The sequence below is a fragment of the Phalacrocorax carbo genome, chromosome Z, assembly GCF_963921805.1.
Source record: "Phalacrocorax carbo chromosome Z, bPhaCar2.1, whole genome shotgun sequence".
Lineage (NCBI taxonomy): Eukaryota > Metazoa > Chordata > Aves > Suliformes > Phalacrocoracidae > Phalacrocorax > Phalacrocorax carbo.
Genome location: NC_087548.1, coordinates 28,475,309 through 28,486,043, shown reverse-complemented (window position 1 = coordinate 28,486,043; position 10,735 = coordinate 28,475,309). Strand labels below are relative to the sequence as shown.

At 40.6% G+C, this 10,735-nt stretch overlaps 1 protein-coding gene across 1 annotated transcript in view; it reads left to right on the top strand.

Annotated features, from left to right (window-relative positions):
- Positions 1-1,060: 1,060 nt before the first annotated feature.
- Positions 1,061-10,735, top strand: part of SV2C (synaptic vesicle glycoprotein 2C) — a 124,768-nt gene continuing 115,093 nt past the window's right edge. The window contains exon 1 of the mRNA XM_064438374.1: positions 1,061-1,320. The gene's annotated coding sequence lies outside the window, so the exon portion shown is untranslated. The remainder of the gene's footprint in view (positions 1,321-10,735) is intronic.

Genomic DNA, 10,735 nt, shown 5'->3' with positions numbered 1-10,735 from the left:
CAGGGGCAGTGGTAGGATCTGCCCATTACTCTACCTTCCTTCTACATGGTTTAACACATTTTGGAGATGTGAATACAAGTCCCATGTTTGTTAATAAAACTGGTAGAATATTTGCTGATTTTTAAAAGTACTTTTACTATGGAGTCCTACCTGCTCTCTTCACTTCCTCTCATGTCTTCACTTTGGCGATACCGCTGCGTTTGTCACATTACACACTTTACCAGTGCAATTGCATGTGTAAATTTATAAAATCGTAAAGAAGGAACTGTCTTCATGTTCTTTATTCTATAGTGGCTGTTAACATGTGGTGTAGCAAAGTGACAATATCGCTTTCAGTCCTTGGTGCCACTGCATTAAAAATATTGGTGATAATTGTAATAAACATAGGAACTCCTACTGTTCATAGAACCTGAATCTAGAAAAAAGACCTCACAAGATAATCTAGTTAATCCACTTGTCCCAAGACAAAACAATCATCTTTAAACATGTTTTTCTGATGTTTCTTTACAAGCCATGGATGATGGGGGTTCCACCATCACTCAAGGCCATCCATTCTAATGCTTTACTCTTCTAGTCAGGAATTTTGCCACTCAGGATAAGGAGTCTCGCCTGTGGGACTTCCTACACCAACTTCACTTCTTCTCACCCTGATCTTCCCTTGCAGTCTTTGCTTGTAGCCTGCAGGCAGCTTCATACTGTTGCTACAAGGTGCTCATGGCCCACGCTCTGAGAGCACAGTAGGGAGGAAGGATGCAGTGGTCTTTGGGTGGCCATAGGGCCTGTTGCTACCCTTTCTGAAACAAGCCATTTCATACTCTTTCGCCTACTGCCACCTCTCAGAGAGCACTGCCTTCTGAAATAAAGTGTGTGCGTGGGTGTCACTATTTTTCCCCTTCTACCAGGAAAAAGGGGCTTGTTTATTTTGCGGAGGCTTCCCAGCCTTGCCCGAGGAGGGGAGGGGGGCTGTCCGTGCCTCCCCCTCGCCGGCTCTGGCCGCTGCCGGCGGCGGGGATCGCCCTCCCCACACTCCCACGCCTTCAATTACTGCCGGCGCGGCCGCCCCCCGCGCCGCGCCTCCGCGCCTCGCCCGCCCGCTCCCCCTCTCTCTCCCGGCACTGCAGCACAGGCTCCACCGCAACGCGAAGCCCACACAGCCACTCCGGTCCGCCCCTCCTCTGGTCCGTCACGCTCGGCGGCTCCCCGGGGAGGCTCCTCTCTCCCTCCCGCAGCCTCACGCCGGGAGCGGGCGGCAGCGGAGCCGAGGGACCCGGGGTCGCCCCGCAGCCCGGCCGCCGCGCCTCTCCGCCGCCTGCCCCGCCGGTAAGTGATGCTCCGGGCTGCCAGGCGGCCCCTGCCGTTCCCGGGCAACTTTCCGCCCCAGCTTTGCTTTCTGTTGTTTGGGTTTGTTTGTTTTTTTTTTTTTTTTTTTTTTTTCGTTTGTTTGTTTGTTTTGCATGTTTGCGGCGGAAAAGGACTTCAACTTTTCCACGGGACTGATCGGGGGTTTGCTCGCCGGGGAGGGGTGAGAGCTGTCTTCGGGGCAGGTTCATACGTTACAGGGAGCGCGGGGTTCCCTCGCATCCCGGCGGTGAGCGGGAGCAGTCTTTGCTCGATTGCTGGTCACTCCAGCCCTATCCAGAGCTCACTCGCTGTTCTGCACAGACGGAGCAGGTTGCACAGATCCGAGGCGGTGTGAGCGTCTAATCTCTGCTTTTGAAGCTGACTGGCATATTAAGGCTAGCAGAACTTTTGCTCGCTAGGGGAGCAAAAACCAGGGGGCTTGAGGTTCGCAGGCTCCAGATGTTTGAAGAAAACAAGCTTGCAGATCTCCTAGCGGTAAGGTTGGTGAGGAAAATCAAAGATGCAGGAAGGGTGTCGATATTCCAGCTCCTTAGGGAACCGACACTTTCTAAGACGTGTTTAGAAGAGAACAGGAAAAAAAAAAAAAAAAAGAAAGAAAAATAAAGAAAATAATCAGTATAAGTGCTTTTGAAAACTATGTTGCTTTTCTCACTGTAGGTTGCCTCCCAGGATCGTAACTCATTTTGACTATGTTGGGAGAATAGTTCAGCATTCATGAGCCATAAGGGGGAGGGGGGGACTCCCTTCCTTACAGTTTCAGGAAAGGACTCAGTCAAAACACACTAAGTTACTGCTTTCCTGGTGCTTTGGGGATTAAATCCCAAGATGCCTCCGGCTGTATATGGGGAAGAGAGAAGAGTGGGGAAATCAATGTTCAAGTCCTAGGGTTAGGAAGAGCCACAAGATGCTGAGGTTTTCTGAGGCAACCCCCATCTAATTTAAAGAGGATTGCAAGGCAGAAGAGCCTAAGGGTTGCAAAGAGGCAGAGGAGCTAGTCTGGCAGTCCTGAGTGGAGGAAGGACACCCTAGGGACCTGAGGGCCAGTGACACGAGGTAATTGAGCATGGAGATCACTGATGAGTCTTGGGAGCCTAATCCTGCAAAGTACTGTGGGTGCAGTGCGAGTGGGGGGCGAGGGTGGGAGCTGAGTCATGCTGGCTGGGGCGGCCACGGCACATCTGTACAGAAAGGGGGGGGGCCGAGGAGAGAAGGAAGAGATGAGGAAGAAGCATGTAAAGATAGGCGGGGAGGAGGGATATCGTCTCATCGAAAGATGCTGAGATCATCCAGAGGCTTCTCCGTGATTGATAGTATCCTGCTCTCCTTCCCGTAAAGGGTTAGGAGGCTGATGAGTGTATCTCTGATGGAGGGGGGTGCGGATTGCAGAGGTTAGTACCACACAAGGGAAACCTACTCAGACAAACACAATTGGTACTGCTGGTACTTGGGCTGCATTGCACTGCAGTGCAGGGAGCTCACAGCAACTTCTGCCTTAGGAGAGAGAGGAAGATGCTGAATTGATCTGTAGAGGTGGCATAAACTATGCCAAAAATTACTGCTTTGTGAGGCAATTGCAGACAGAACTGGAAGTAGAGCTGTAGAGAGATTTTGGAAGGAACTTTGTGATGAATGTACAATTAACCACAAAGAATTTTAGGATAGAAAAGCAACACCCAAAACAAATAACGTTCTTAAATTAGAATAATTATAAATGATATGTAATTTGAAGTGGTTTTCCTCCAATTTCCCTATGGGAAAGACTCCTGTTTTAACTATGTCGTATGCCCTCCTGAATTATTGAAGTTTCACAGTGGATTTTCTTTCCATGGATTGAGGCCCCTGTGGGAATGAAAACTACCATTGCACTGTTTTGTGCAATATTCATAGTCTTCCCTGTAATTAAACATTTATTCGGCATTTTCATAGAGAACTAGGCACCGTGGTAAACTAGAGACCCCATTCTTTCCCTCTCACCTAGCCATTTTCTGCAATTTTACTGAATGATAACACACATTAAAACTTACTTTTTGGTCTTTTTTTTTTTTAATCTGCTTCCATAATGTGAGAGTGAAAAGCATTGCTTTTCTGTATTCCAAAGAAAAGCAGAATTCACTAATATATAGTCACAGTAACTTCTAAGTAGGCTTTTATTTGTATTTGGAGGAAAGCTTTGCGTAGGCCAAATATTGAGAAAAAAAGGCAGTCTGTCAGTTAAAATTATTGACACACATTGAGTCTCCAAATGATACTTGAAGAAAAAGAAGAAACAATAATGTAATGCCTTTATTTCTGAAGCTGTATTCCTACTGCTTGTTCAATAACGACAACCCTGAATATCAGTGGTACAGACTAGACATAGACTTCCTCTGATGGCAACTTGATGTAAAATCACGTCATTGCATTCTGGAAAGATACATTTGTATTTGTCCAAATAAGATCAAAACAAGTGCTTTCTGGTTATATATTTGAGAAATCCAATTAATTTTTAATAATAGTAAAGCAGAAGTGTTAGGTTTTTTCTCAGTTCTGAGTGACATGCAAGAAAGGTGTTTGCAACAAAGGAAAATCACATGAAGCATTCAGTTACGTTTGCAAAACATGGCGTTACCTCAGGTGACAGTGTGAAACCTATAATTGAGTTTATATGCACCTGAGTGTATAAGCTTGTATAAGTTGCTTGCAGTAAGGGCAGATTTCAAATTAATTTTTTTAATTATGTGTTCCAAAGCACAGAGGACAAATGTTTATCCACAGTGGTCCTCATTGTCCCATTAAAATCAGTGTAAATTGTATTGTAGAATTCAGTGGGAACCAGAATGAATCCAGCTATATAATTATCTAGGGATTTTGTATGAAAATAGTATTAATGAAGGTATTTCACATTCTCAGTCATACAGAAGTACAGGCAGATCACTTGGGCTGTATGTTGCTGTGAATCTTTGCAACCCATATGCATCACAGGATGCATATCAATGCTTGTTTAAACAAAAGCTCATCAATTAGATTAAATGTGTTTGCAAACCTGTGATAGGGAACCCGCAGCTGCTGCCACCGCCTCGTATTGTGTAGTGCATAACATTTTCCTCTTAAAACAGAATGGAGTCCTTTTAAAAATGATTCAGAGGACTGGATTTAGAGCTGGTCTTCTTTTAAGTGTTTGTAAGCAGTAAAATGGAAAAATTAATTGAAAGTATGCTCAAGGTATTGACACTAGGAAGAAAAAGGTAGTTAATTTTTTCTTTTAAATTAGCAAACTCTCTCAGTTTTAAGTTAAATGCAATATGTTCTTGAGTAACTATGTTACAAAACGTTGTGGACCTTTTTCTCCATAAAACACTGGTTCATAACCTCACAGGCTTTTAATTTATCTTTGATTTTTGTATATTGCTTTGTGGTTCTTCTAGAGACACTGTAAATATGCAGAGCACCTATTCTTCTGTAAATATATATGTTGCTGATCTGTGATATGGTAGTCAGGTTTGGTTCCAAATTACCATTTTTATGTCAGTGAGAGATAAATACCTGTGCATTTAATATAATCAAATGCAAATTTCTTTAGCATGATTATTATTGAAGCTATTGCCCTCTTATTAAAAAACCAAACAGAGGGGGTAAAGCAATGCCGAGCACGTCCTTTCCTTCTCTGTTGCTCAAAATCTCAGTTACTTTCCCACCCAGAGAGGCTAATAAAAGTTTAAATGTTGCAGACACAACAATGAAATTGCATAAAGTATAATACAGTGTAATACAATTAAGATATTGTAACGTCCTTTCATAGGTAAGAATTCAACGTCCTGAATTCTTACCTATGTCTGCATTTCTGCTGACCAGCAGCTGACAGTAAGACTTGTCATGCATCAACAAAACATCAAAGACTTTCATGATTACGTGGGCATTCCATCCAAATATTTCTAATTCAAGTAAAAATGTATCATATTTAAAATATGAATGACATCTACTACATAATGTAGCTATTTCAGCACGGTAGGCACATAGCTTTATATTGATCTGAGACTCATGAAAAATATGGTGTTGCTGCAGCTTCGTGTCTCCTTGCCAGCAGCAAGATTTTTTTTAAGATAAAGCAGCATCCTTGTAGCTGGCTCTCTCCTTCTCAGCAGGTTGTTTTTGTGGTCATGGCTGTGTGAGTCTAGTTACTTGCTTTGTTTTAGGATGGTAGTCTGTGTCTCACAAGCACATCTACATTTTTGACTGAAAATCCATGTTACAATGAATATGGTTGGAAGCGGCATTAAAACATCCTGCAGGATTTTTTTCCCTTTAATTATCATATGAGTTTTTGTATAGGGAAAAGCTTTGTGAAATACATCATGGAAGCTATTTAGAAATATAGGTAACCATGGAACTGAGAGGTGACTTTGCTCATAGCATCTCATAGGACCTCTGGGTCTTTAAGTGGCACCATTTTCATGCCATATAGCACTGGAAGATAAACTTCCTTTTCTGTAAGAGTACACAGTGCTAATCCCAAGAAGCTCTTTTTGCGAACTGTGTTCCACCCTTTCCCTGCTGCTCCCCTGCCCTGACCGTGGTAGATTTTGCTTTTATCTGGGAATCCCAGCCATTGCCATAGCCTTACAAATTAAGCGGTCCTCTGAACTGCTCCAAAAGCTCCTTGGAGCAGCTCTTCCAGCTGGAAATCACTGCTTTCTAACATGTTGCTTTTTGTTGTTTCTCTTTTATCTGTGCGGATTCTTGAAATCCTGCTTCTCAGACTGCTGATGGTATGTCTCACATCCATGCTGTCCATAAAAATGTGACAAAATACATATTCCTTTTCATTAAAAGGAATACACTTGAAAAATTCATCACAAAATATATCCAAGCACCAAAAAATAAAGGTAAGATCAACAGAGTATTTTTCCATTTCCTGAGCGTGTTGTAAGCTCTCTGAAGCACACCTGTGATAGCTTTCTTGTACAGATATGAAGGCATCAGATATTATTTGCCATTTTCCTTTTTAACTCTCAAGCTAGGAGAGTGAATTGTTTGGCACAGACTATGGAAGATCCTATAGTGATGGCTTGCTAGGGCATTTTGAGAGGATTTATGGATCTGTGAATGATTGGGGTGTGTCTTTGTAAACAAGGCTGAAAGGAAAGGTAAGACCAAGTGTTACCATGGTCTCGTATGAGTATAGAAAATGTGTGATCTTGATTTTACAGAGCAAAGTTCTCAGTTTTTACTAAGCTGCATTCAAACTGGTTTTCATCAACAAGTTAAAAGAAGCAAAATCAAAATGCAGTAGGTGAAGATACCAAATGTTAATATTTTACATGTTTTGGCCTTCTACTTTTCATATTGGCACATAGCTGTGGAGTTTATGGTGGCTTTTGCTTTTGGACAGTATTTTTCTTGGTGTCTAGACATCACCTCTCCTAAGCAGGACTCAGTGCTGCCTCTCTTCATGGTTAGCTGGTGCACAGACTGCCCATGACAAAGGATTCACTTGTCCTTTTAACATTCTTTCTCAGCTTGTGAGCAGCACTTCTCATCTTTGTTAAACAAATCAAGTCCTGACAATAGGGAGAGTATAGGAGAAAAATGCACTTAGCGATGTAGAACATAGAACTAACAAACTCATAACTGTGACTGGAAGTCTTGTAAGGGTGATCGGTTCAGAAAAAAAAAAAAGAGTATTAAGGCTTGTGGGCGTCTCTGCGATGCAGATGGAGTCTATCTTTCCCTCAGTATGCCATCTCATCGCTGACTGCAGCGTACTGTAGACATAATGAAGCTGTTTAAAATGGCTAGTTTCTATTGCAGTCTAGTACACCAGTATGATGCTCTGAACGAACTACAGACATGCTTAAGGTTATCCTACAATGTGGACTGTGATGCAGATAGATTGCCCTCCATTCAAAGCTAACTAGTTTAAAACTTGCAAAAAAGTTTCTGCGCAGCACTACTGCAATGCCAAACAACATTGGAATAATTTGCATTTGAAGGGACTCCTTGAAGTCATTTCATCTAGTCCCCTTCTAAAAGCAGGGCCAACTCTTAGAGTTAAATTGGATTGCTCAGGGCCTTGCCCAGTCAAAATCTGAATATCTCCAGGGGTGAAGACCCCAAAGGTTCTCTGTGTAACCATTCCCTTGCTTCAGTAGCCTCATCATGAAGAATTTCTTCGTGTTGGTAAAGGGGGCAAAATTCAACATACTAATCTAGATGTAGCTTCACAAGCACAGGGGAATAATTACTGCAGGTAAAACACTTGCTGTTGTATCCCAGGATGTGGTTATCCTTCATTACCACAGGGTACGCTGTGTATAGCAGCACAAGTTAAAATGGAGTTCCTTTGCCATAATAATGGCATTGGTCCAGAGGCCCTGATTTTTGTTTTAGAAAACATTTCTCATTATGTCTTAGAAAGATGTTACTGTGCATGATTTTTGAAGTGTGATAATCCATGTAAAATATTTTGAAACATGGCTGTCTATAAACGGCATGAAGATAAGTGTCCTACTGAGCTATCAAGTATTATGCCAGGGCTCAAATGTCAGCTAACAGAGATGTCCTCCACAGGTGGCTTCACCTCAGTTGTGAAAGGAGGTACACCACAGATTATTACAGATCTACATACATACATATATTCACTAGTTTAGGTCCCAGTACACCCCACTGATATTCAAATGAGGTGGATGGAATTGCATTCGATGGGAATTTGGCTCAGAATCTGTCAGTCTAGAGGTTTTGTTGGAGAAAAGTCATTGATATTTTTTCTCTGATATTTTCTCTTTTATTTTAACTAGTCTTAACAACATTTATAAATAAACAAGCATTTGATGAGAAAATGTGTACCTTCTAAGATTCCAAGTATCCGGAGATATCTAAAATTTGTATTTAAATAGAACCTACGTGTGTAGCCTTGGCAGATATTGTCATGTTAATTAGCATGGAAAAATTCAGATGATGTGTCTGTCAATACTGTAAGTAAAAAAATCACGTCTTCTTTGTGGGTGTATACCTACCTTATAAAACCTTATAAAGGCTATAAAGGCATACCTTCAGCTTTATAGAGAAAAAACTGTATTTTCTATATGTACCTTTTAATCCTTTTGTAGTTGTTTATGATGCCTGGAAGGACTAAAGTTGAAAATGACCAAAGGAAAAATTACTTTTAAAGGAATTAAAAGCCTTTTCCCATGTATTTTATGCAGTGTACACTATTTCATATCTAGCTGCTCTCACAGATTTCCCCCACATATGTTGTAACTTAGAAGGGTTGTGCACTCACATGGATCTGAAGTAAAAACAGGAGAGAGGAGACCATGAAAAACCAAAACTATGCATGTTGTGGTAGTAATGTCACAAAAACTGGTAAAATAAAATCAGTGGTGTATCTGCAATCACTTTCAAACACTTTTTTAAAAAGAGTGTTGTTTTAGTTGATGGCATCCCTTTAGTTCCATTTATCATCATGGTCTCATCTAGCCTCATTACAATTTATGAAGTGTTGCTCCTATCAGCTGCATATTTTGATTGACTATTTACATGTTAAATTCAGAGCAAAGCTTTTCCATATAGTGTTAAATCTATACGGAATGAGTAGTCAGAGGAATAAATGTTTTTCAGTATTCCAGTTTTCAGATGTTAGTATACACAATGTGAATGAGGAATGTTATTTGGTTTTGTAAACGTACAAATGTACTTACTGTGTAAAGAACAGAAAAATATCAAATCGAATCACACTCTGACTGATATACATCTCCTGTAAGTGTACAGCATTCAGATTTCTAAATAAGTTTAGGTCACTACATTTGCCTGTTGAGGGGCTAGTCCCTGTAGGCAACAGCAAGTGTACGCTTGAAGTGCACTCTTTGGTGTTCTAAACTATCAAATAGATTCTTAAGTTTATTATATTGCTTAGTGCTTTCCAAGTTGAGTAGGCCAAGACTGATGCAGCAAAAATTCAACCCGCTTATTCGGAAAACCAGGAAAGCCGTGTATGTTAGTCTCTGAAATTTTTTTTGGTTCATGTAGCTGGAATGCTAATTCCTTTCCAGTTGGCTTCTTGTCTTCAAATGAAGTACTGAAAAGAAAAAAAGAAATAACTTAGACATGGAGAAATAAGGATACTTTTCCTAGAAAACACAAAAAGGTGAATAAGTGTTCAATGCCATGTAGGAACATCTAGCAGTTGTCTGCTAAAATGAATTCAATTTTGTCTGCTTTTTGTTTCTTCAAATAAAATTCCATGTTCATTTCATATCTGAACATGGGAGATTCCAAGCACTTATTGATTGTAAAGCTCTTAAAGGTTTTGCTTAGTATGTGGTGCTAAGGATCTGAGCCATCTTCTACTCCATAGACGCACTCCTTAAACAGAACTTCTAAACAGCACTTCTAAACAGAAGCATTCAGGCCCATATTTATGACCATAAATATCATGGCCTGACTTTCAGAGGCCCTGGAAATTCTGGAAATTCTGTCACTGGAAGACATATTCTAGTTGAATGCAGTAGATACCTGTATTAAAAAAAAATATTATCAATCCTTGTACACCTTGAACAACCAAACAATAGCAAGCTCCCAGACCATTAACAGATAATGCTTTCAGGGTGGTTCTGTGTATTTGGTCAGAAAAACTACAAGGCAGAGGAAGAAAAAAACCACTTATGAATTGTGCAAACTATTTTAGCAAATGGATGTTTAGAAAATGGGTGTTAATTGGCTAAAATGAGTTCTTGTCAAAGACCATAATTTATTGGGTCCTATACGGAACAAAGCAAAACCTGCTCCTACCTTAAGAACCTCAACAGCTAAAATCAAAATGAACAAAACAAACATCTCATATAGTATTTGCTGGAGTTATGGCTTGGCTCTCCACTGTCTGTCCATGATCATGTCTGTCCATGAAGAATGTAGCCTTCAAGATGTGGCACTACTCATTAGTAGTCTAGAAGCAACTGTAATGCTTTGGTACTGGACACCTTACCTCCTCAAGGCAGTTTTCTCTGGAATGCTGCTTGTTTTGGACTAGCTTCCTTTGTAGAAATAAAGAGACTACTGGAAATTCTCTTTCAGTTCATGTTTGTTAAATGGTTAAAACAATGAGCTTCTTTACTGTTATAAAATAGCATTACAGTTTTGATTACAAAACTGGAACAACCAATAAAAGCAAAGCACTAAAAATACTGAGAATTTATCTGAGACATCTTTAGACTGAAGTTACTAAGGACCAGCTCAAGAGTAACCCATTCAGCGTGCTTTCTTCTACTGTATCAAAGACATTCTTTGGCTTATCAATCACTTTAGAAAATATTGGTGTACTTTGATTTGTGAAAATTCAGGAAATGTTTCTCAAATACCTTTGTGAGATTGAAATTCATAAAACGTTTGAGTAATGCTT